Source organism: Phodopus roborovskii, unplaced genomic scaffold (genome assembly GCF_943737965.1).
Source record: "Phodopus roborovskii unplaced genomic scaffold, PHOROB, whole genome shotgun sequence".
In the NCBI taxonomy this organism is placed as follows: Eukaryota; Metazoa; Chordata; class Mammalia; order Rodentia; family Cricetidae; genus Phodopus; species Phodopus roborovskii.
In genome coordinates, this window is record NW_026126407.1 from 28,918,032 (window position 1) to 28,940,034 (window position 22,003).

General features: G+C 41.6%; 1 protein-coding gene across 1 annotated transcript in view; it reads left to right on the top strand.

Annotated features, from left to right (window-relative positions):
• The window catches only part of Canx (calnexin), a 1,018,992-nt gene that overhangs the window by 431,016 nt on the left and 565,973 nt on the right, over positions 1-22,003 (top strand). The window lies entirely within an intron of this gene.

Consider the following 22,003-nt stretch of genomic DNA (forward strand, 5'->3'; position numbering starts at 1 on the left):
CTCAACAGCTCTTGTGCTGTGAGTTTTATCATAAAAAAGGAATAGCATTTTGTTAACATCTACTTTCTGCATTGACTAAACATGATAGTTTTCCTCTTCGTTGTTTTAAGAATAACACTGTTTCTGATTCTCACACCACTAACAGGGTGTAAGCCCAGACTTTCCTAGACATCAAATATGCAGCTGTCTTCCTGTTTCAGCTTCCTAAATGTTAGGTTACAGGCATAAACAATTGCACCCAGCAATTGTGCTAATTTTGATGGTGTATTAATTAAATAAATCCTTATTGGCCATGCTGTATCATAATTTGTATGTTTGTGTGTGAGTTATGTTTCTTCCTTAAAAAGTAGAAGCCGAACTGAAGGGAACACAATTATCTTGTAAGAACTTAGAGCTGGAAGTGTACTTATTTTTGTTTTATGTATTTGAGTATTTTGCCTGCATATATGTAAGTGTGTCATGTGTGCAATTTCTGAGGAGATCAGTAGAGAATGTCTGAAAACCTAGAACTAGAGTTACAGTTGTGAGCTGCCATGTGGGTGCTGGGAACTGTTGTGGGATAATCTTTTTTTACACTGTGAAAATTTGTCTTTGCCAAGGCTCCTTCTGATTGGTTTAATAAAGATCTGAATAGCCAATAGGTAGGCAAGAGAGGATAGGCAGGACTTCTGAAGAGAGGAATTCTGGGAGGAATCTGAGGTACAGAAAATTTACCATGGAGACACTGAGGGCAGGGGTAGGGAGAAGTCAACATACAGTATGGAAGAGAGGTAACAAGCAATGTGGCAGAACATAGACTACTATGAATAGGTTAAGTTATAAGAGCTAGCTGGGAACAAGCCTAAGGCCAAGCTTTCACAATTAGTAAGTCTCTGTATCATTATTTGGGAGCTGGCGTTCCCAAGAAAGTTCAACTACAGGGAACCAAATCAAGATCCTGAGCAAAAGTAGCCAGTGCTCTTAATTTCTGAGTCAGTTCTCCAGCCCCAGAAAGTTTTATCATCTATGTCTGTTAAATAACCTGGTCAGGAAGGGGAAACTTAAACTCCAGTTCCAGGGCATCTATCTGACTCCCTTTCATGGCCTCTGCAGGCCTGCATCAGGCATGCACATGGTACACAAACACACATTCAGGCAAAGATTCATAGTACTGCTGGGGGGGGGGGGACGTTCACAGGAAGTGTGGACCTAGCAACCGTAGGAACAGTGGGAGACAGCCTTCATAGTGTAGAGGGTTCTGGCTAAAGGAAAGAAATTAATGCTTGAAGTGAAAGTTGAAGTTAGGCCATTGGAGATTTTGAGTTGTATCTGTAGTTTAAGGCTATAAGAAATGTGGACATGATCATGAAGATAAAATGGCTGATTTGAAGATTTTTAGGAAAAACATCTCAAAGGAAACTATTCAAAGATGATTCATTTCTGGCTTGAAAAACTGCCTCTCACAAGTAGAAGTTTGGAAGTCTGGAAAAAGAAGTTCTTAATGAACAATAGAAATCCTAGTTCTATTATTAGAGCTGGACAATTGTCCAGATATTCTGCTGTAGTTGGATCTTTTCAGCAGGACTGCCAGCACAGAGACTTATTACTAAATACAAAACTCAGTCAATAGCTTAGGTTTGTTACTAACTAGCTCTTACAACATAAACTATCCTGTATCTTTTAATCTACACTGTTTATGTGGCTTGGTTATCTTTACTCTGTTTTCCCCATACTGCTTCCTCTCCATCTGGCTGGCATCTCCACTTTTTCTTCCCAGAGCTCTCTTTCTCCAGAAGTCACTGCTATGCCACCTGTCTAGCTACTGGCCTTTTAGTTTTTTAATAAAACAATCACAGGACCTGTCTTTACACAGTGCAAAGGAATATTCCACAACATTTCCCACATTTTGTCTAAATACAAAAAGAAAGGTTTTAACTCTAACACAGTAAAACTATGTACAATAAGGACAATTATCGGGTAAAAATTACATTTATAATGTCAGTCTATTTGCATTCGGTAAATTCAGAGAAAATACTCCATTGTCTATCCTATCTCATTGAGTACAAAATTTTGCAACTAATTTACTTTTTATCCTAACCTGTATTACCAACCCAAAACTTTGTTTAGACCTCAAAACACTTTTTTAGATAAACAATTTAAGCTTTTATATCTCTCAATCACACTTTTGTGAGTTTTTTCCCCCCTGAATTTAGCAACAAGGAAAACTGTAAAACTATATCTAACCTTCAATCCCCATCAGAGACCCAAGAAGGATAATATATTGCCTGAGTAAACAGGAAGTATAGTGTAAGACTCTTCTAAAACTAAGAAGTGGCTGAGACAACTGGCTGCCTGGACAGTCACCCCAAAGTTCCTCTGTAATGTTGGGGACTCCATCTTCCACCTATAGGCCTAGAATATCTGACAGACTTCTGTGAAGCAGGAATTTTGAAAGACTGTCCTACCTTGTCAAAGTCTAGCAGTAATTTTCTTTTGTTTCCTGCTTGTCCAGTTTGGACATCATACTGTCGGCAGTTGAGGCAAGGACAATTTCTTACCCAAATAGCTAGTTTTTGCCACAAGGAAAGCAAAATCCATATAGAGATTCTTCAAGATCCATCATCTTCTCTGAAGTAGATTGATGCTGCCAGTAGCAGATGTGTCTCATTGTCATGAAAAGACTTATGTTATTAAAACAACTTAAATGCCATATTCTGTAGACCTCTGAAGTGTTTGAAGACCACCTGTCTATCTAAAATATATTTCCATTTGACCTTGAAAACAAACCTATCATGACTATGAGTTTGACTAAGTAGTAACCTGTATTTCTTTATTGTCCTAAATAGTTTGTAATAACTTTCAAGAACAAGAAATTTACATTATATTGTTAAAAGAACTGCATAGGATTATATACCTTAACAAGAGTAGGAATGTATTACAGTATAACAAAATAACCTTACATTTGTATCAACATACAAAATCCATACCAATGTAAAATATTTAAAACTATTAGTTGCTCTTTTAGTTTAAAAGTAGATCGAATAATCTACTCTTTTACCCTATCATTTCTGTATCCCCCTCCCCCTTTTTTTTAGAAGATCCCTGAATCTACTCTTTTTGTTCAGATTTTTTTCCTGACCATTACCAATAGCAACTTGTAACCAATCCCCCTAAGTGAGGACAAATATTCATAACCCATTGAATGACCTCTTAGGAATGTGGGTGTCATGTTCTCTAGATTTCTTCTTGCTGCCTGGGGTTGGGGGAGTGGGTAGTGAAAACATCATCAGAGACCATGACAAAATCTGGATAATGGTCAAGTCCTGGGAGAGTTAACTGTATTATTTGATGTTTAGTCCCTGTGCAATGGGAAAATGTAAGCCGTATCTGAAGCCCTGACTTGAGAAGTCTGTGAGGCTAGACTATCTCAGCCAGAAGCCTTAAAACTGTTCTGGACGCAGAACTCTAAGGAAACGGCCACAGGGGCACTCTGAGAGGCTGGATCAACTGGGCCACCCATTTTCATTGGTGTCTGGTCCCCTTGTTCTAAAATCACATAAACTTTAAAGGTAATGTACTTATCTGTATTAACTCAAGTATGGAATGTGTGCTGTGCACAAATCAGTTAAAGATGTTTTTTTTTTTTTCCTTTATGTTTCAGCAAGTAAAGGGCATCTGTCAATTTAAAAGCCCATTTAGGTTGTATAATTAAACCGTAATGTAAATCTCTATCCATGTCATATGAAAGGATGGCATGTAATAAGTCAGGAGAATCCTGTAGTCAACAAGGTTTATCTTGTCTCATCTCAGAGTTGTTCCTATTATCAAGGAATCAGCTTACATGCTGCCTGTCCTGTAGTCCATTTTTTGCTTTCTCTCCCGTGGCTGTGTGTTTCTAGCCCCTATACTGTTCTAAGTTACATAGCCTTTTGCCTTTTCAATACCAGAGGTTGACTGATATAATTAATATCCTACTTTTTGAGGTTTTGTTTCTTGCTGTCCTTTCCTCCCTCCCTCCTGCTTTGCCCTGGGTCAGAACCTCACTGTATAGCCTAGTGCCAGTGCTCAGTCTTCCTGCACCAGCCTCGAGTGCTGGGATCATAGACAAGGGCTATTGCACTGAACTTGCTGTAAGGTTTGTAAGATGCATCAGTTCAAAAATTTAAATGTCTATCCTGCATTTTCATTTAGAAGAATATAGTTGAGAGGAAAACAAAACTAAGTAATACTGTTTACCTTGTATTGTTAGTAACAATGTTAGTATATTGTTGGATAAAATATTGTTGGCTATAATGGGGAGTTTCCATCTGGTTGTGATGGAACAGTTTCAAAGCAAGCCAGATAAAGTGAAAAAAGGTAAGTAAGTTTTATAGTTTTATAAAAACAATACTAAAATAGTTATTTTAGAAAAATATATTCATAAGCCTGGTAGTGGTGGTGAACGCCTTTAATCCAAGCACTGGTTGGGGGGGGGTCGCAGAGGCAGGTGGATCTCTGTGAGTTTGAGACCAACCCGGTCTAAAAGAGCTAGTTCTAGGAGTCTCCAAAGCCACAGAGAAACCCTGCCTTGAAAAACAAAAAAGAAAGGAAGGAAGGAAGGAAGGAAGGAAAGAAAGAAAGAGAAGGAAAGAAAAAAGAAAGAAAGAAAGAAGGAAAGAAGGAAGAGAAAAATATATTCATGAGAACCAGGAAAATCCTATGAATGGCAGGACAGGGAACAGGGGCAATAAGTAGGTATCAACAAGTCAGTGGCAGAGATGTTAATTGCCTAGTTCCCAGCATCAAACTGCTGGAAAGGGCTATAGGCCTTTAAGAAATGAGGCCTTATGACAGGCACTTTGGTCACTTGAATTGTGCTCTTGAAGTGCCTTATGGGATCTCCCTGTTTTTTTTTTTTTTTTTTTTTTTTTTTTTTTGTTTTTTTTTTTTTTTTTTTCTTCTGCCTCCTGGAGAAATGTAACTAAACAAGGAGCATATTACCTAATGGTAATACCCTAGGCATTGAGGTGTAGCAAGATCTATTTTTTCCTTTTCTCTGGGGATGGCAGGTTCAACTCTTGCATGGAATCTCATGCTGTGCTCAGGGCTGAGAATAAGGACAGCTTTCTGCTTCTGGTTTTTCAAATCTTAAGGCACTATGTTGTGCAATTTGTAGCATATCTTTGACTCTATCATTAACTATTAGGGTTACATGTACATTCTATTAGGTAGGGTGTCTTTACTACAGTTCTCTTTCAGTTCCAAATGTTCCTTTAAATAGACCCCCCCCCCAAAAAAACCCCCAAACTTCTAGTCTTTTAAAAAAGGTGTCTTGCCAGGGGCATGCCCTGGGAATTGAGACGTTCCAGAGAGGTGGTAAGGAGTCAGTAAAGGAATAATTGAGTCAGGACATCAGTGATGACTAGAATCTTGGAGCCTAACTAACTAGAGGTCAGAGTGTTTATTTATACAGAAGTCAGTAAGCAGGGATAGATGCATGTTGTTCCAAAACATAGATCATATCATTTTTGTTTCTGGATGGACATGTATTTACTTTTTGCTCTTGCATATCTGGGGTCATAAGTTTAGTCATCATTGACAAATGGTGACAGAACAGTTATCTTTTACAATCATTTTTCCTCAAGTTTTGTCACCTTTGATAAACAGAGTTATCTTTTATAATCATTCTTACTCATACAACCCATAGCCCAAATTTTAAGAATCTCGAGGCATATGACAGCCTGTTCTCAGGCAGGTAGCTCCTGTGGCTTCAAGGACACTATACAGAAAATCTCCAAGCCAGCCCAGGGCATTATTTTCCTGGGCTGCCATGTCCTGAGCAGGGTATTATTAACTCTTAATGGTCAGAGTGTCCAAGAAAAATCTCAGGCCAAAGCTGCTGTAGTTATTATTTAAGTTTTTTGGCATGATACAATGTTTACATTTTATATCTTTATGTAATGTGTTTATATATCTAATCCTGGCATTCTTTTGGTTTTGGTCATATGATACCACAGTGTCTCTGCATGAGCTAACAGAACAAAGGGAGGTCCTAACGGCTCATTCTTTTATCATCTTTTCACACCTTTTTTTTGCCCATAAATATAAGTTCCTGTGTAGGGCAAAAATAACTTCAGCTTATGTAACTTTGTTGCTGTATATACCATTTAATTCCTGAACATATAGTAGGAAGAGGCTAGTAATCTGATTTGTGGCCAACTTCTCCCCAAATCTTGTTGATCTTTTAAGTTTACTGTTATTATCATGTTCTTGAGTGTGGTGGTTTGAAAGAAACTGCCTCCCTAAGGGAGTGGCACTATTAGGAGGTGTGGCCTTGTTGGAGGAAGTGTGTCACTGTGGGGGTGTGCTTAGAGGTCTCTTGCTCACCCTTCCCTCACTGTGTCAATCAACTTCCCTTTGCCTGCAAGATGTAGGACTCTCAGCTTGAGCACCATGTCTGGCTTTATGCTGCCATGCTCCCCACTGTTGTGATATTTTGTTTGTGTTCTGACAAATAAAACTTGCCTGAAAATCAGAGGGTGGAGCTAGTTCTGTACAGAGAGGAGTCAGGAAGTGATGTGGCTGGGCAGAAAGAGGAAGTCATAAGGTGAGGCATAGACAGGTTTGAGGAATCCGAGAGGTAAGAGGTGACTGTGGCGGGTCCTTCTGTGATCCTTTAGCTTTTACCCAATATCTGACTCTGAGTTTTTATTATTTAAACTAATTAGGATCACATATCACCACCATACCATGATAATAGACTGAACCTCTGAAACTGTAAGCAAGCCTCCTCAATGAAATGTTTTCATTTTATAAGAGTTGTCATAGTAATGTTGTCTCTTCACAGCAAAAAAAAAAAAAAAAAAAAAAGACCCTAACTAAGGCAGCGTTGGTCCCAGGGACTGTGTTAGGCCTGGCCATGCTTTTGTTTGGAGTGATACCAGCTTTGGAACTTGGATTAGAAAAGCACTGCTTAATGGGCCATACCAGGAGGATCATGGAAGACAGTGGTGCTGAGTTTGATTTGATGAACTGTGGCATGTTCACTCAAGAGGTTTCAGAGGAGATTTTTAGTATATTGCCTAGAAATCATTGTGATATTTTGGTGAAGAAAGTGGCTGCCTTTTGCCTTTGTCCTAAGAGTGCCTGAGGCTAAAGTGAAGAATTTTGGATTAATTCTGTTGGCAGTGGACATCTCAAAACAACCTAGTATAGACTGTGATTTTTAGTGGTAACTCTAGTGAGGATTTACAATGAAAAGGAGCAAACTGAGCAGGGTGAATTACAAAATGAAAATGTTGAGAAAAAGAGCACCACAAAGTGGAATAGAGCTAAATTCCATGTTCAAGGAGATGCATGGATTAAGAAATGGAATAAAGGAAGTGGTGACCTCAGGGTAAGATACCACCCAGACACATTTCCAATTTGTGAAAGGATCTAATGAAAAGCTTGGAGCTAGATGGGGGGGGGCAAACCTTTATTTCCAGCACTGGTGGAGTTTGAGGCCAGCCTGGTCTACAGAGCAACTTTCAGGACAGCCAAGCAGTTGGTAAAGATGTAAATGAACAAAGGGGCCATGTTCCAGCCCTAGGAAGCAGAAATTGGCAGCTTCAGCTACATGGTCTGGGTTAGTGTTAAGAATAGAAGAAAGGAATTATGGAATAAAACCACTGAGGTCAGGGCCAGGCCTTAATGGAGGCCTAGTAGAAAGGTTGTTTTGTGAAGCTGTTAAGGTGAAGCCTGAATTGCCTTGGAGAACCCAAGATGTTAAAGATGCCAGATCCGTTGGGATTCCTGTCAAGGAAAGTTGCTTACCAGCCCAAGAGGAAGAAGTGTGTTACAGTCAACAAACCTGAACAGAGTTGGAGGTCTGAATTTCATTTTGACATCAGACATGGAGTTACGGAGTTTGGAATTTGCCCAGCTCATTTTTGGTCTTGCTTTTATCCAGTATTTCCTTACTATGCTCCCTTCCATGTATTTTGAAATGGTATTGTATATCCTGTGCCATTATATGTTAGAAGTATGTGATTTACTTTTTGGTTTTGATTTTTACAGAGGATTACAGTTAAGAGATTGCCATGCATCTCAGAAGAGACTTTAGACTTTGAAACAAGTTTGAGACTTATAGACTATGGGGACTTTTGAAGTTAGACTGAGCATTTTTTTTTTGTATTATGATATGGCTATAAACCTTTGGGGGCCAAGGAGTGGTATGTGGTGGTTTAAGAGACAATGGCCCTAAAGGGGAGTGGCACTATTAGGAGGTATGGTCTTGTTGGAGGAAGTGTGTCACTGTAGGAGGTGTGCTTAGAGGTTTCTTTTGCTCAAGCTTCCTTCAGTATGACTATCAGGTGACTTCCTGCTATCTTCTGTAAAAGATGTAGCACTATGCCTGCTTGTGTGCTGCCATGCTTCCTGTCATAATGATAACTGACTGAACTCTGAAAGTGTAAGTGAGCCATGTTACGAGTAGGTTTTTCCCACGGGTCTGGTCCCACCGCCATGCCAGCCCCAAATAACACTCAGAGACTCTGTATTTGATATAATGCTGTTGGCCAGTTACTAGTTTCTTATCATCTAGCTCTGTCTTAAATATTAACCCATTTCTATTAATCTAAGTACTTCCACGTGGTCTCATCTTACCAGAGAGTGGAGCCGGCATCTGCTCTCTCCAATCTCTACATGCTGACTCCTCCCTACTACTTCCTCTTTCCTCCTTGTCTCCTAGTCCCGCCTATCTTGCTTTCCTATAGGCCAACAGTGCTTTATTCATTAACCAATAAGAGAAACATATTTACAGAATGACATCTCCCATCATCTCCTCTTTTCTGTCTAAAATAAAAAGAAGAGGTTTAACCTTAGCATAGCAAAATATATCACACAACAGTTGTCAAATAAGAATCACAGTTAACAATATTTAGTCCATTAACATTTAGTAAGATTTAAGAAAATATTCCATCATCTATTTTATCTTTGTGAGTCTAAAGTCCTATATGTAACTTAGCTTTAATCCTAACTAAGGAAAACTATAACCATAACCATTTGTCTTCAACTCCATCAAAGGCCACAGAAGGATAATATATAAACTCTAGAAATGACAGAGACAACTCACTGCCTGGTCAGTCACCTGAAGTTCTTCTGTAATGTTCCATCTTCAGCCATAGTGTGTCTGGCAGACTCCTCAGCAAAGCAGGAAACTTTAAACGGTCCAGAGCCACCTCAATTAAATGTTTTCGTTGTAAGAATTGCCATGGTTATGTTGTCTCTTCATAGCAATAAAAACTCTAAGACACTGAGTAAGTACAGGGGCAGATGCTTTAACAATCTGGTCTCTTTGTGTGTGTTACAACCGCCAAGGCAAAGGAAGACATTTGAGTAAATAAGTGTATCTTCCTAAAAGCTGGAGGGGTAGTATGCTCAAGGCTTTCCTGGGAAAGCTTAGAAGGAATATTCCTTTCTCCTTTCCATGTTTCCATACCAACTCCTCTTCCCCATGTCCTTAGTCTGAGTTTTCCACCTAACCTTATCCTGTCCAGTTATTGGCCAATAAGCTTCTTTATTAAACCAATCATCACAGTGTAACTTATACAGTGTAAAGGAGTATTCCACAATGTATGGTATGTGTATGTGAATGCAGGTGTCCATGGATGTCAGAGGTATTAGATGCCCTTCAGATGGGGTTACAGCTGGTTAGAGCATCCTGATGTGGGTGCCAAGAACTGAAACTTGGGTCCTCTGCAAGAGCAGTACACACTCTTAACTACGGAGCCATCTCTCAAGCCATCAGTTGTGTGTGTGTGTGTTTTTCATTTCCTATATTTTTAAATAGTCCCCAGTAAACTACGGGGAAAGAGCCAGATACTACTACTGAAGGTCAATAAACAGATTTTTGTTCAGTATGTTGGCAATAGGAGTAGCCACTTGTATTAAACAAGAGCTTAATTCTGAACACACACACACACACACACACACACAAGACAACTAGAGATTTATAGTCAACAAGCAAAGAGCATGGTGAACATCAAGGAGGAGCTTTCTGCTAAAAGTATGTCAGAGACTTAAGACATAAGGGGTGGGGTTTAAGAATTCGCTCATAAGTAGAAGGTAGGAGTCTTAAAGGTTTTTTTGAGCCACATCAAAAAGTGGCCTCCAGAGGCCTCTCCAAACATTTGATTCAGGACCCACCCAGTCTTTATTTCAGGAAACAGAAGATTTGCATCCAGAAGAGAAAAGAAGGTGGGGAGGGGGGCAAAGTGTAGAGGGAACTACTCGGGAAGGAGGTCAAACGAAGCGGCGTGGATGAGAGAGGGTAGCAAGGGGGTGAATGTGACCACAGTGCACTGTATGCAAGTATGATTGTGTCACTTTTTTTCACGAAAACCATTACAGTTTTAGATAAGCAAACATTACAGTCGCTAACCTATCTTTTTATCCTAAGATGCCACATTCTTCTTCAAGTTCCACAGCGGCGGGTGCCGACGAAATTACCTAAGCATCCCCGAGTTTCATCCAGGAGACAGTAGGTTTTCCTCAGAGACAATCCTGCAGCCCTAGCAAGAGCATCTGATAGGGAACCCTAACACGGGCTCACTAAGCGTCACGAAGTCTCTAGGACATTACATTACTAGCTTATCTCTCATGTTTCCTCATGAAAAAGGGTGTCCAAGGTCCTCTTACTTTAGGGAAAGAAGATTCTGGAATCGACTTCTTTAAATGAACAGGTTTAAGGTGGCCCCAGACTTTACACGTACCAGAGGACCCACCCCTTGCCAGAGCCTTCCATCAGCGTCTGCGCAATGGGTTACCTTGTCGAGGTCGCATGGCCTTGTGGGAAATGTAGTTCAGCGCGCCCGGCGCGGCTGCTTGTGCCGCCAGCCTGTGGTTTCTTCCGTGATTGGGGTGAGTGTGGCGCCTCGGGCGGGTGGTCTGCGAGCGTGGAGGTGGAGGCGTTTCCACTGGGGAGCCCAGGGCTGCTGCCCGAGGGCGGGGCCGGCCGGGCAGCGCGGTGCGCGGCCCTCCGCGAACATCGCGGAGTCTCAGGTGCGCTGCACTCGCGGGCACCAGGCCGCAGGCACCCTGACCGAGACCCCAGCTCGGTCCCTGCAGTACCCCGGAGTCAGTCGCAGCGACTTGCTCGCGAGCTCTACCTAGCCGGGCAGCCCTGGCCCGGTACGCGCCGCGAACGCGTCGGGGACCCTCTCTCGGAAACCCGGGAGGACAGGGGGACGCCCGCAGTCGGGAGCTCCGGCCTTTGTGCACACCGATGTTCGAAATCAGCCCTCTGCTTGCAGGAGCAAAGGAAGTATGCAGAGTGGGGTCCTGGCTAAGAGAACGTGCCCTCCGGATTTCTTCTCTTTAAGCTCACTATTGGTCAACTAGAAAATACACGAGCAAAGTCATTCGAAATCTGTCAAAAATCCGTGCATTGTGTAAATATGTGTATATGTATACATAGAAACATTTTACTCCTAAAAATAGGAATGTAGTCACGTTTACAAATTGAGTTACGAAATGCATTTTGTAAGATGCTTGAAGTGCTTTTAAACCATGGTACCACCACCCAATGAAGATAGAGAATGCGCTTAAAACACTAATTTTTAAGGACAGTTAATATTTTAATAAATGGGAAGGAAAGTATGAATGTTGCCAAATCTAATTGTCTCTTTGGATTTTTGTTCTTTTCTATTTTAAAAGTGGTACAGGTCATCTATTTATGTCATTCTTTGGATCTTCAAGTGAAATTTCCAGGTCATTGTTATAGTAAGACCTTTGGACACCTGTCTTATTCTTTACAGAAAGTAACAGTTTATAAAAATGGTTGAAGTGTAATAGTGACTGATGACCCCACAACAACTTGAAGTGTTAATACTCTTTTAAGCCAGGTGTGGTAGTGTATGCCTTTAATCCCAGAGTCAGAGGGATGAATTTGAGGTCACTGTGTTCTAGATAGTTCTGGACTAGCCAAGGCTACATAGAGCCTGTTTCAAAAAATATCCCAGAGCTAAATTCCACCTCATTTTACTAATAACTTTTACATCTACAAACAGGTTTCATGAATATAAGGAAAAGTCACATATTCCAATACTCATATGAACCTTCCCTCTGTTTTCTTTTTCCATTTCAAATGTGTGTATGCACATGTGTATGGGTACAGGCACACATGTGTCCAAGTACATGAGACCGTCCTTGATCTTCCAAACCCAAAGGCGTTCTTTCTTCTTGCCTGCATCCTTGGCCTCATGCCTGCCCAGCAAATGCTTTATCCACTGAGCCATCCCCAGGGCCGCCTCCTTCCATCTCCATTGTGTGTACAATAACTAGAGAGACCTGTTTGTCACATCACAAAGATGTTTATTTATTGTTTCTTACAGAATTCTCATGCGTTCATGCATCCTTATTCTTTTCCTTGTTGTAAGTTATTGAATGATCAGTCATTGGTAAGAGATGTCAGCTTTCTCATAGTCTCAGTCCACCCCACCTCCCTTCTTTCTGCCTTCACTGTGGCAGAGATCAAATCCAAGGCTTCCATTGAGCTATAACTCAGCCCCTGGATTTCTCTCTCTCGCTCTCTCGCTCTCTCGCACTCTCTCTCTCTCTCTCTCTCTCTCTCTCTCTCTCTCTCTGTGTGTGTGTGTGTGTGTGTGTGTGTTTGTGTTTTCTGACCTACCTGTATTGCTAGGATTTGGATTTGTTGCATTGTTGTTGGTCTGTAATATCCATGAAGGTGGAAATTTTGCCTGGTGTATGTTTATGACTGAACTCATTATTACTTGGCATGCTGTTAGTCTCACAGCAGGTGTTGACAAGACATTTAATTATGTCAGACGTTCTTTGGTAATACTGTTAAGCTGACTGGCTTTGTGTCAACTTGACACAGGTTGGAGTTATCCAAAAAGAGTGAGCCTCAGTTGAGAAAATGCCTCCATAAGATCTAGCTCTAGAGCATTTCTTAATTAGTGGTTGATATGAGAGAGCCCAACCCATTATGGTTGGTACTATCCTTGGACTGGTTGTCCTGGGTTCTATTTAAAAAAAAAAAAAAAAAAAGTAGGCTGAGGAAACCATAATGAGTAAACCAATAAATAATATTCTTCCATGGCCTTTGCATCACCTCCGGCCTCCAGGTTCCTGCCCTGTTTGAGTTTCTGTTTTAACTTTCTTCAGGAGTGGACAGTGATATGGAAGTATAAGCCAAATAAACCCTTTCCTCCTCAAGCTTTAGTCATGGTGATTCATTGCAGCAGTAGTGACCCTAACTAAGACTATTGTGTTCTAGTTAATGCCATTTAAAACTCTGGTGGCCAAGTTCTCTTTCATGACAATAACTTTAAATTGAAATAATGTGTGTATTTGTGTGTTACGGTTTTATAATTTGATATGTTATGTCCAGTCCATAAGACCCTCATAGAGACCACCAAGGAGCCAACTCACCGAGTGCAAGCACACAAGGTTTCTTTATTAAAATCAGGTCTAGGATATTGTCCCACAGACTGCTGGCCCGGTACCTCATAACAGAAGGGGTTATAAAGGCAAAGATCACAGAATAGGATTAGGGGAATGGGTTTGAAGCTGGTTGGCTGCAGAGTACAGGGGGACTGGGGACTTTCCAGGGGGTTATCTCTTGTGCCATTTGTTGTTTCTCTGCTTCTCAGGTTGGTCGCCCTGTCCAGGGCCATTGGTCTCCCCTTCCTGCCTGTGGGGGCCATTTGTAGTTATCTCACTTTCCTGCCAGTCGCCTTTTCTGGGTGGATGGTGTAAGCCATCTGCACAGTTCATGGGATCAGGTTCTCACATAGTGCTGTTTTTGGCTCCTTTTTCTCTAGGATGGCTCTGGTTTGGCCTTTCAGATTATACTGTATATGATCAAATGAGAATAATTAGCATAAGCCATAGCTCATGTGTTTGTCATTTCTTTGTATTGGGAGTATTGAAGATGCTTTCTTCAGCTGAGTGTAATCAGCATCAGGGTGGTGGGCAAAGGCAGGAGTTGAAGGTCATCTTCTGTTACATAGCAAGTTCATGGACAGCCTGGGCTGTGTGAGACCCTGTGCCCAAAATGAAAGGGGAGTGGGCTGAGAGATGGTTGTGCAAGCATGAGGATCTGAATTCAGATGGCAACAGCCACATAAGAATCTGGGTGTGGCTTTAGAGGGTGTGTAACTCCAGTGCTGGAGAGGTGAGGCACAGAGGCAGGAGGATTGCTCGAGTTTGCTGTCTACCAGCCAACAAGACTCAAAGGAATAAGGCAGAAACTAATAAAGCAGGACCCCAAAAATCCTCCTCTGGGACCTACATACATCCACACCCACACATATGTGAATATACCACACATACATATACCCACACATCTGAATACACCACATACACACACGTGTGGATACCCCCACACACACATACAAACAAAAAAAAAAAAGAAAACTCTTTGCTAGTTTATAAATAAACTAGTGTGAGTTAATTATAGAAGGTTAAAAGATATTTCTCTTGCTTAACTTTATTCTTGTGCATGATGACTGAGCTCCCTCTATGCCTAACTCAGCTTCAGTGTCTGGTAGCCACTATAGTACTCCTGCTTCCTTATAATCAACTTAATCAGCTTCCACATATATGTGAGAATATCTGGTGTTTGTCTTCAATAGGCTTCTTTAAAAATTTATTTTCTAAGACTGGGGAGGAGGCTTAGCAGCTAAGACCCCTTGCTGCTCTTGTAGAGAACCCAGGTTCCCAGCATTTACATGGTGGCTTAAAACCATCTGTAACTCCAGTCCCAGGGGATCTTCTCATCTCCTCCCACACCAGACATGATTGTGGTACAGAACACTCATACACAGAAAATGAATCTAAATAATAATAAAAAAAGATGTTATATAACGTGATTAATAATTTTCTATAATTAACTTTAAAATACTGTCATTGAGGTCTGCAAACTGTTTAGGAATGTATAGATTCAGATCTAAGGGAGTAATAGCTGTGAATCCTGAGCCATCCTCCCCATGAATACAGCATACTTCTCCATTCATTTCTGTTTATATACCAGTGTAAACTTAACAAGGCAATGTTTATAGGTAAAATATCCAATTGTATTTATGTTGATGCCTCACACTTCTTATTTATTTGTAGGTATTTTATTTTTCATTGTGGCAGGAGTCTTTGTCATGGCTTCCTTTCCTTCCCTCAGCTCTGCCTCTAGAGACTGCACATTCTCTAGGAAGGCCCCACAGGAAGGAGGAAGGCAATGGCAACAGCCAACAGGGCCTCTGCTATTGGGAGCTCAGGTGACACCTCGTTGTCAGACATCTTTTACTCCCATAATGTGAATGGACTGCATTTATTGGAGTGTTAGAATATTGGTCCCTTCAGTGTCCCTCACCCTTGCTCTCAGCTGACATTGGAGTTCTTGATGGTACTCAAAGGCTAGAGAGGGATCCAAAGTCACAGGAGGGATGGGTTGGTGTTTGTAGGACTTATGGACTGCCAGGAGTCAGAAAAGCTAGGAAAGGGAAAGGCAGGGGTGTGGTGAGGAGGGAATATCTGCCCATCTCAAGGTCTGGGGAAGGATGCTATAGGGGATTTGCTATAATGGAGGTGCAAGTTTCAGTCTGGAGTCTTAGCAGCTATAAGTCACATCACTCCCCCATGGTGCTGATAGAACTCACTGCCATTACCTGAGTGTCTGCCATACTCATGGCATGGTTAAGTCTCATGGCACTGGCTTCTGTTTAGCTATGGTGAAGACTGCATACTAGATGGTGTCACAGTGTCAGGTGAGGTGAGAACATGTGGGAAGGGCCAGCAGCAACTTCCCACTAGGCCCCAGTCATTAAAGGCCTCACTACCTCTGTGTGTGTGTGTGCGCGCGCGCGCGCGTGCATAGATGTACATACCCATACTTACGTTTGCAAAGGCCAGAAGAGACACAGGTGTCTTCCTCTGTCACTTCATGATATATTTATATTTAAACAAGGTCTCTGAACCAGAAGCTAGTTGGCCAGAAAACCACCATCATTGACCATCTGTAGCTATCAGTGTTGGCGTTACAGGCATACTGTCTTCTGTGTGAGCCCTTGGTTCTGAACTCAGGTCTGCTTGTTTGCATCGCTCACTCTTAGCCACAGCTCCACCTCCCCAGCCCTCCCACACCCTCTTAACATTGCCACTGTGGGACCAGGTAGGCTTCTCTAACACTTGAGCCTTTGGGCTCATTTAAACTAACTTAGGAGCCAAACCATAGCACTCCTAGTCCTTGTTTCCTGAGATGGTCAGTGTTAATTGTCACCTTGACAGAATCTAGAATCATCTGGGAGGTGGGCTTTGGGGCATGCCATCTTGATTGAGGCGAGAAGACCGTCACCATCCCCTGTGAGGCACCGTCCCTTGGCCATGACCCTGGGCTGTGTACGAGGAGAAAGGGAGCAGAGCAGCAGCACACATCCCCCTCCGCTTCCTGATTGTGGGTGTCATGTGACCAGCTGCTTCTTGCTCCTACCATCTTGACTTTTGCATCATGATGTTCTGCACCCTTGAGCTGTGAGCCAAAGTAAGCTCTTTCTCCTTTAAGTTGCTTTTGTCAGAATATTTTACGACAGAAACAGGAAGCTACAACAATTCCCAATGCACTCCCTGTGTTATTTTTTTCTCTGGCTCATAACGTCTGTGGTTTGCTGCACATGTTTTTTTGTTTTTGTTTTTTGTCAGAATGTAGTACTTTTCCTCACATAAACCTATACCATGTTGCTTCTGGGACTGCTTGGTCTTTTTTCAAGGCAAAATCCCCTGTTAAGGAGGAATTTGTGGTTTCAGGAGTCAGTGATGTTCAAGGATGCGTCTATGGACTGCACTTGGGAGGAGTGGATGCAGCTCAATTCTGCAGAGGAGCCAGTATGGCAGAGTGATGCTGGAGAACTACAGGCACCTTGTCTCCCTGGGTGAGAACCCCCTTTCAACTCAAAACCTGACTCTTGCCACCTTTCCCCTTCAGCCATATGCCATATGGAATTAATGGGTTTGAGTTGAAAACCCAGCCCTCCAGGCCATTGCTTAGGATAGTCCCTTAGTGTCCTAAATTTCTAGGTGAAGTCTATAGAGAATGGAGAAAATGGTAATGGAGGAAATCTGAACTGTCCTGGGATTAGGTGTTGACTAAGTTCATGACCCAAACTCACTCTCTTTCCTCCCAAGCAGGACATCAACTTTCTGAATCAAATGTGATCTCTGAGCTGGAACAAGGACTTAGCCTGAGAAAAAAAGAACTCCCAGGTTGCATCTCTCTGGGTAAGTGTAGGATGCAAGGACTTGTAACATGGGTGTCTTACTAAGAGGAAGTGTGAAAGGGATCTTGGGTCTCTGGAGAGACCGGCTCCCACAGATGTGTCCTTTATGAGGACAGTGCCACTGTGCTGATGAGACTTGTCCTCCCTTGTTAACCTTATGTCCTGGTCTTGCAGGGGAGGGGATAGATGCATTGTGAGGCTTAAGTGCATTTGTGCATTGCCAGGAGCCACTGGATGTTTGGAAATGTTCCTCTGTCACCAACTGAGACACCTCCTTTTACTGTTTGTTCCCAGGCCTAACCTACATTCCCAGCTTCCTTCTCTTTGTTCATGTAAACAGTTAGGAGCGTTTTTTTCTTCATGCCTTGTCAGGCATTTTAAATAGTCAGCATATTTTAAAAAGTGAGAAATGATTGTAATTTTGTTTGTATTTCTAGAAACTTTGCATTTTATATATTCTATTTATCACTCCAGAATGCCCCATCTGTGTCCACCATCCATTCATTCTCTACCATGTAGCTGTTAATGCTTAGTGCCTTGGCCAGTCCCTGCCACAGCTGAAAATTCTCTTTGAGATGATATCACTGACTTTTCTCTGCAGAAAACACCTTTTACATCTTGTTTTTCCCATAGTTCCTGCCCCATTGTTTTAAAATGTATTTTTTTTTTTTTTAAGCTAAAGAGTAAGCAAGGACCCTAGAGATGGCTCAGTTGGTTTCTTTTCTTCCTTCCTTCTTCCTTCCTTCCTCCCTTCCTTCCTTCCTTTCTCTCTTTTTTTTCTTTTTGTTTTGTTTTTTGTTTTTTTGAGACAAGGTTTCTGTGTATTGCTTTGGAGGCTGCTTGTCCTGGAACTCGATCTGTAGACCAGGCTGGCCTCTAACTCACAGAGATCTGCCTGCCTCTGCCTCCCTAGTGCTGGGATTACAGGTGTGTGCCACCAACGCCTGGCTGAGATGGCTAGGTTAGTAACATGCTCTCTATGTAAGCATGAGACCCTGAGTTCAACCCCCAGTGCCCATGTAGAAGCCAGGCTATAGATTGGAGGCTGTACACACTATAATCCAGCACTAAAGCAGCAGAGATGGGAAGATCCCTGGGGCTCTCTGGCAGCAGTCTAGCCAAATTGGTGAGCTCCATGTTCAGTGAGAGACCTTGTCTCAGAAAATAAGGTGGAGAGTAATAGAGACACCTGACATCAGCCCTGTCTCAAAAAGAAAAGAATGTGTTATTGCATTAATAGTGATGTCTTGCCAGTGTCCATATCATGTAATTTATTGAGACATGTCCTTAGGAGTAGTTGCTGGGGTGCTCAGGGCTAGCATGTCACACCAGGGAGCTAAGAAGTGTTCTAGCAAAGCCAGTATGTATGTACAACACAAAGGAACAGAATAAATATGGCCCCAGTATCTGCAGCCAGAGAATCTGAGTGAGGGTAAGATGTATTCATTGTTCTCTCATTTTTGTAGATTCAGACTTTCAAAAAAAAAAAAAAAAAAAAAAAAAAAAAAAAAGCACCAAGTTGAGGAGAGACTGGCTGTTGTCTGACTTCCACATATGTCCCTGCTTCTCTCTGGGACCCCCTGCAGACTTACAGGCATCTGTGGTCTGTGCAGTTTGTCATGGAAATAGGAAAACAGTTACTCCGAGTCTAGGCACACAAGTTACCCTGGATGCATTTTCTGAAGAAAAAGAGCTTTTATAATTTTTATAGGTATAGATAAAAGGAAGTTATCAAAATTCAGTGAATACCTTTGTGGGGGCTGTACATAAGTGAGTTAAGGCAAAGCAGAAATGTCTTGGCTACTGGACTGTGTTGGTATTGCACTGTGTTCTAAGTGGTCAAGGTAGAGGTAAATTCTCAAATGCGTCCCCAGTTTAACTAACAGGACATGAGGTCACACACAAAAGTCGGGACTAATGGATTATCTTCTAAAGATTCTCTTCCAGACCCCAACAAGCCCGTGACTGTTTATATCTCCATGCAGAAGTAGCCCATCTGGTATTTGCATGAGGAAATTGACAAATAATTTCCTTGTGAATGTTAAATTTTACAAAATGAATAAAATATTATAACCACCACTGCTGGCTTTTAGTGAACTTCCTAGAGAACAGAATTCGAAAGAGGACTTGCCTGCCGGGTTGAAGGGTATATGCAGTTAGAGGTTTTGCTACTTCTTGTAAAGCTTCCAGTCCTATTTTATGCTTGTGATTTGTAACGTTCATTTATCTGGTATAACACGATATCTTTAAGGAGCTTAATTGCTTTCACTATAGATTTCTGGGGTGTTGATTACTGTTGCTATTTGTGTTTATTGTTTTATAAGTAGTTTATTCATTCCACAAATGCTCATTGTGTACTAGGCTCTCTTTCTGGCCCTGGGAGTATAGCAAGAAAGCAACATGGGCAGAATTTCCTTGAGGCACTCATGTCTTTTCTGGCTAGGGAGATTATACACTAATAGAGAAGGAAGAGGTCAGGGGAGAAGGGAAAGAGAAGAAAGCAAAAGAGGAGCAGGGAGTAGCACAGTCAGTGAGTGGGCAAGAGAGAAAGCAGCCTAAGGGGAAGCTTAGTTCTGCTCCATGGCGGTCATGACTTTGAACAGAAGAAACTCAAATAAAGCCATAGGTCTAGGATAGTATTCTGAGCATAGGGACAGCAAGTGGCAAGGCCCTGGTGTGGGAGATTGCCCTCCTGAAGGAAAGAGTGCCTCGGGTGCAGAGCCCGTGTGACCCAGGGAAGAGTCAGCTTAGTGCCGAGTGGGTGTGCTGTGTGTGTGGGGGGGGGATGCGGGGGGGAGTGAAGAAGGAAGTACAGCCTGACATTTCATCAAGGTTGGATGGAAGGAAGGGAAGAGGAGAGCATCTCTGCTGTGTTCTTCACTGGAGTGGATCTGATTTATATTCTGGAGGAGAAACTGGGGAGCTAGGAAAGTGGAGAGCATGGTAATGTCCAGAGAACGCAATGTTGTGCAGTGTAGAGCATGCTCATCCCTGCGTATCACTGTCAGGTTAGCAGGTAAGTTGTGTCATGTTAGCAGGCAAATGCCTGGCTGTGCAGAGGGTGTGTTTTGGTTTTGGTAGATGTGTGGTTCTCAGGTCCCATGGGTCTTTCCTCACCTTTGCAGTTCTGGCGCATTGTCTTTTGGCATCCTGTGTTCCCGCGAGGATCTCCCAGACCAGTTCTTAAAAGTCTGTAGGTAATCTTTTTGTTTTTCTTTTTCTTAAGAATTAAGTCCTGAGAATTTGCATTTAAGTTAGGCATCTAAATTTAATAAAGACAATATTGAAACTTAATAAGTTTTGTATAGTGCTAAGATAATTTGACTTTAAAACTGTTAGCATTTTGCACAATAGCAAATGCTTTATTCTTTTTCTTGATTTTTGGAATGTATATAGACAGAAGGATTTATAAATTATATGTGCTATTTGACACAGTGTACATTCTGTTAAACCTTTAATAAATTAATGGTTAGTTATTTTTCTTATAAACAATACACATACCATCTAACAGATGAGGAGACTGGAACACAGAAAGGTTAAGAAACCTGCACAAAGTCACACAGCTAATGGTTGAAATCAAATTTGAGCTAGATAGATAATCTGGCTCCAGAGTTTTTACATAATCACTATGCCATCCTGATTTTCTGTGTAGTTAGTGGTGATGGAAAATTAATGAAGAATAAAGAGAGCAGACACTTGGATCCAGAACCTAAATCAATGACCAGCATCCCACTCACCCTCCTGCCTCTACCCAGGACTGACCACTTTTCTGATTAGTCACACTTCTCTGGAGAAACAGAAGGGGATTTATTAGAATGGGTTACAGGCTGTGGTCTAATTAGTCCAACAATGGCTGTCTCTTAAAGGAAAGTCTAAGAATCCGGTAATTATTCAATCCATGAGTCTAGATGTCTCGACTGCTTTTCAACCTATATTGGAATGCCAAAGAAGTGGGTTCTAATACCAATAAAGAATGCCTAAGGGCAGGGATAGATGAACTGTTAGAGCGAGGGCAAGCAGGCAGAAGCTTCCTTCTTCCAAGTCCTTTATTGTGGACTACCACCAAGTGTGGGCTGTATTTAGGGTGGGTCTTCCTATTTCAGATGACCCAGATTTAGGGTGAATGATCCAATCAAATAAATCCCCCATAGATATACCCAGCTGTTTGAGTTTTAGTTATTAAAGATGTAGTCAAGTTGACAACCAAGATCAGCCATCAGAAGTCCATCCCAACTTGACACACAATCACATCTCCTTCTGTCATGGCCAATTTCCAAATGAAAGCAATAGCAAGGTCATAATTCCACCTAACATGATATAACTACCCTATGTGCAATTGTAAATGTATTAGAGGTGGCAATATCCCTTAGTGTCTTATAGCTTAAATGCAGTAACCATTAATATGATTTCATTTGATATTACATGATAAAGAAACAGGAACACAAATATCACTTAATGTAAATATATATAATGTACAAATGTATTCCTTTGTTTTTGTGTTTTTACATCCCAGCACAAACTCATTCTTAATATAATAGGACAGAAACACTCGTGTCAATTGCAATTTATTTTTTTGTCACATAGCTTTAGATGATATTTATTCATAACTACCTTCTTCTACTACCCATTCTGTATTTCTTCTGTTCCCAGCAAGTACCTCAGAAGGTCTTGATTTTTTTTTTCAGGAGGAGTGATCCATACTTTCATTCTTGGGGGTTTAGGCCCTTTGTCATCCTGCCTGGATTATGCTGTTATAGTTTCATATTGACTTTAAC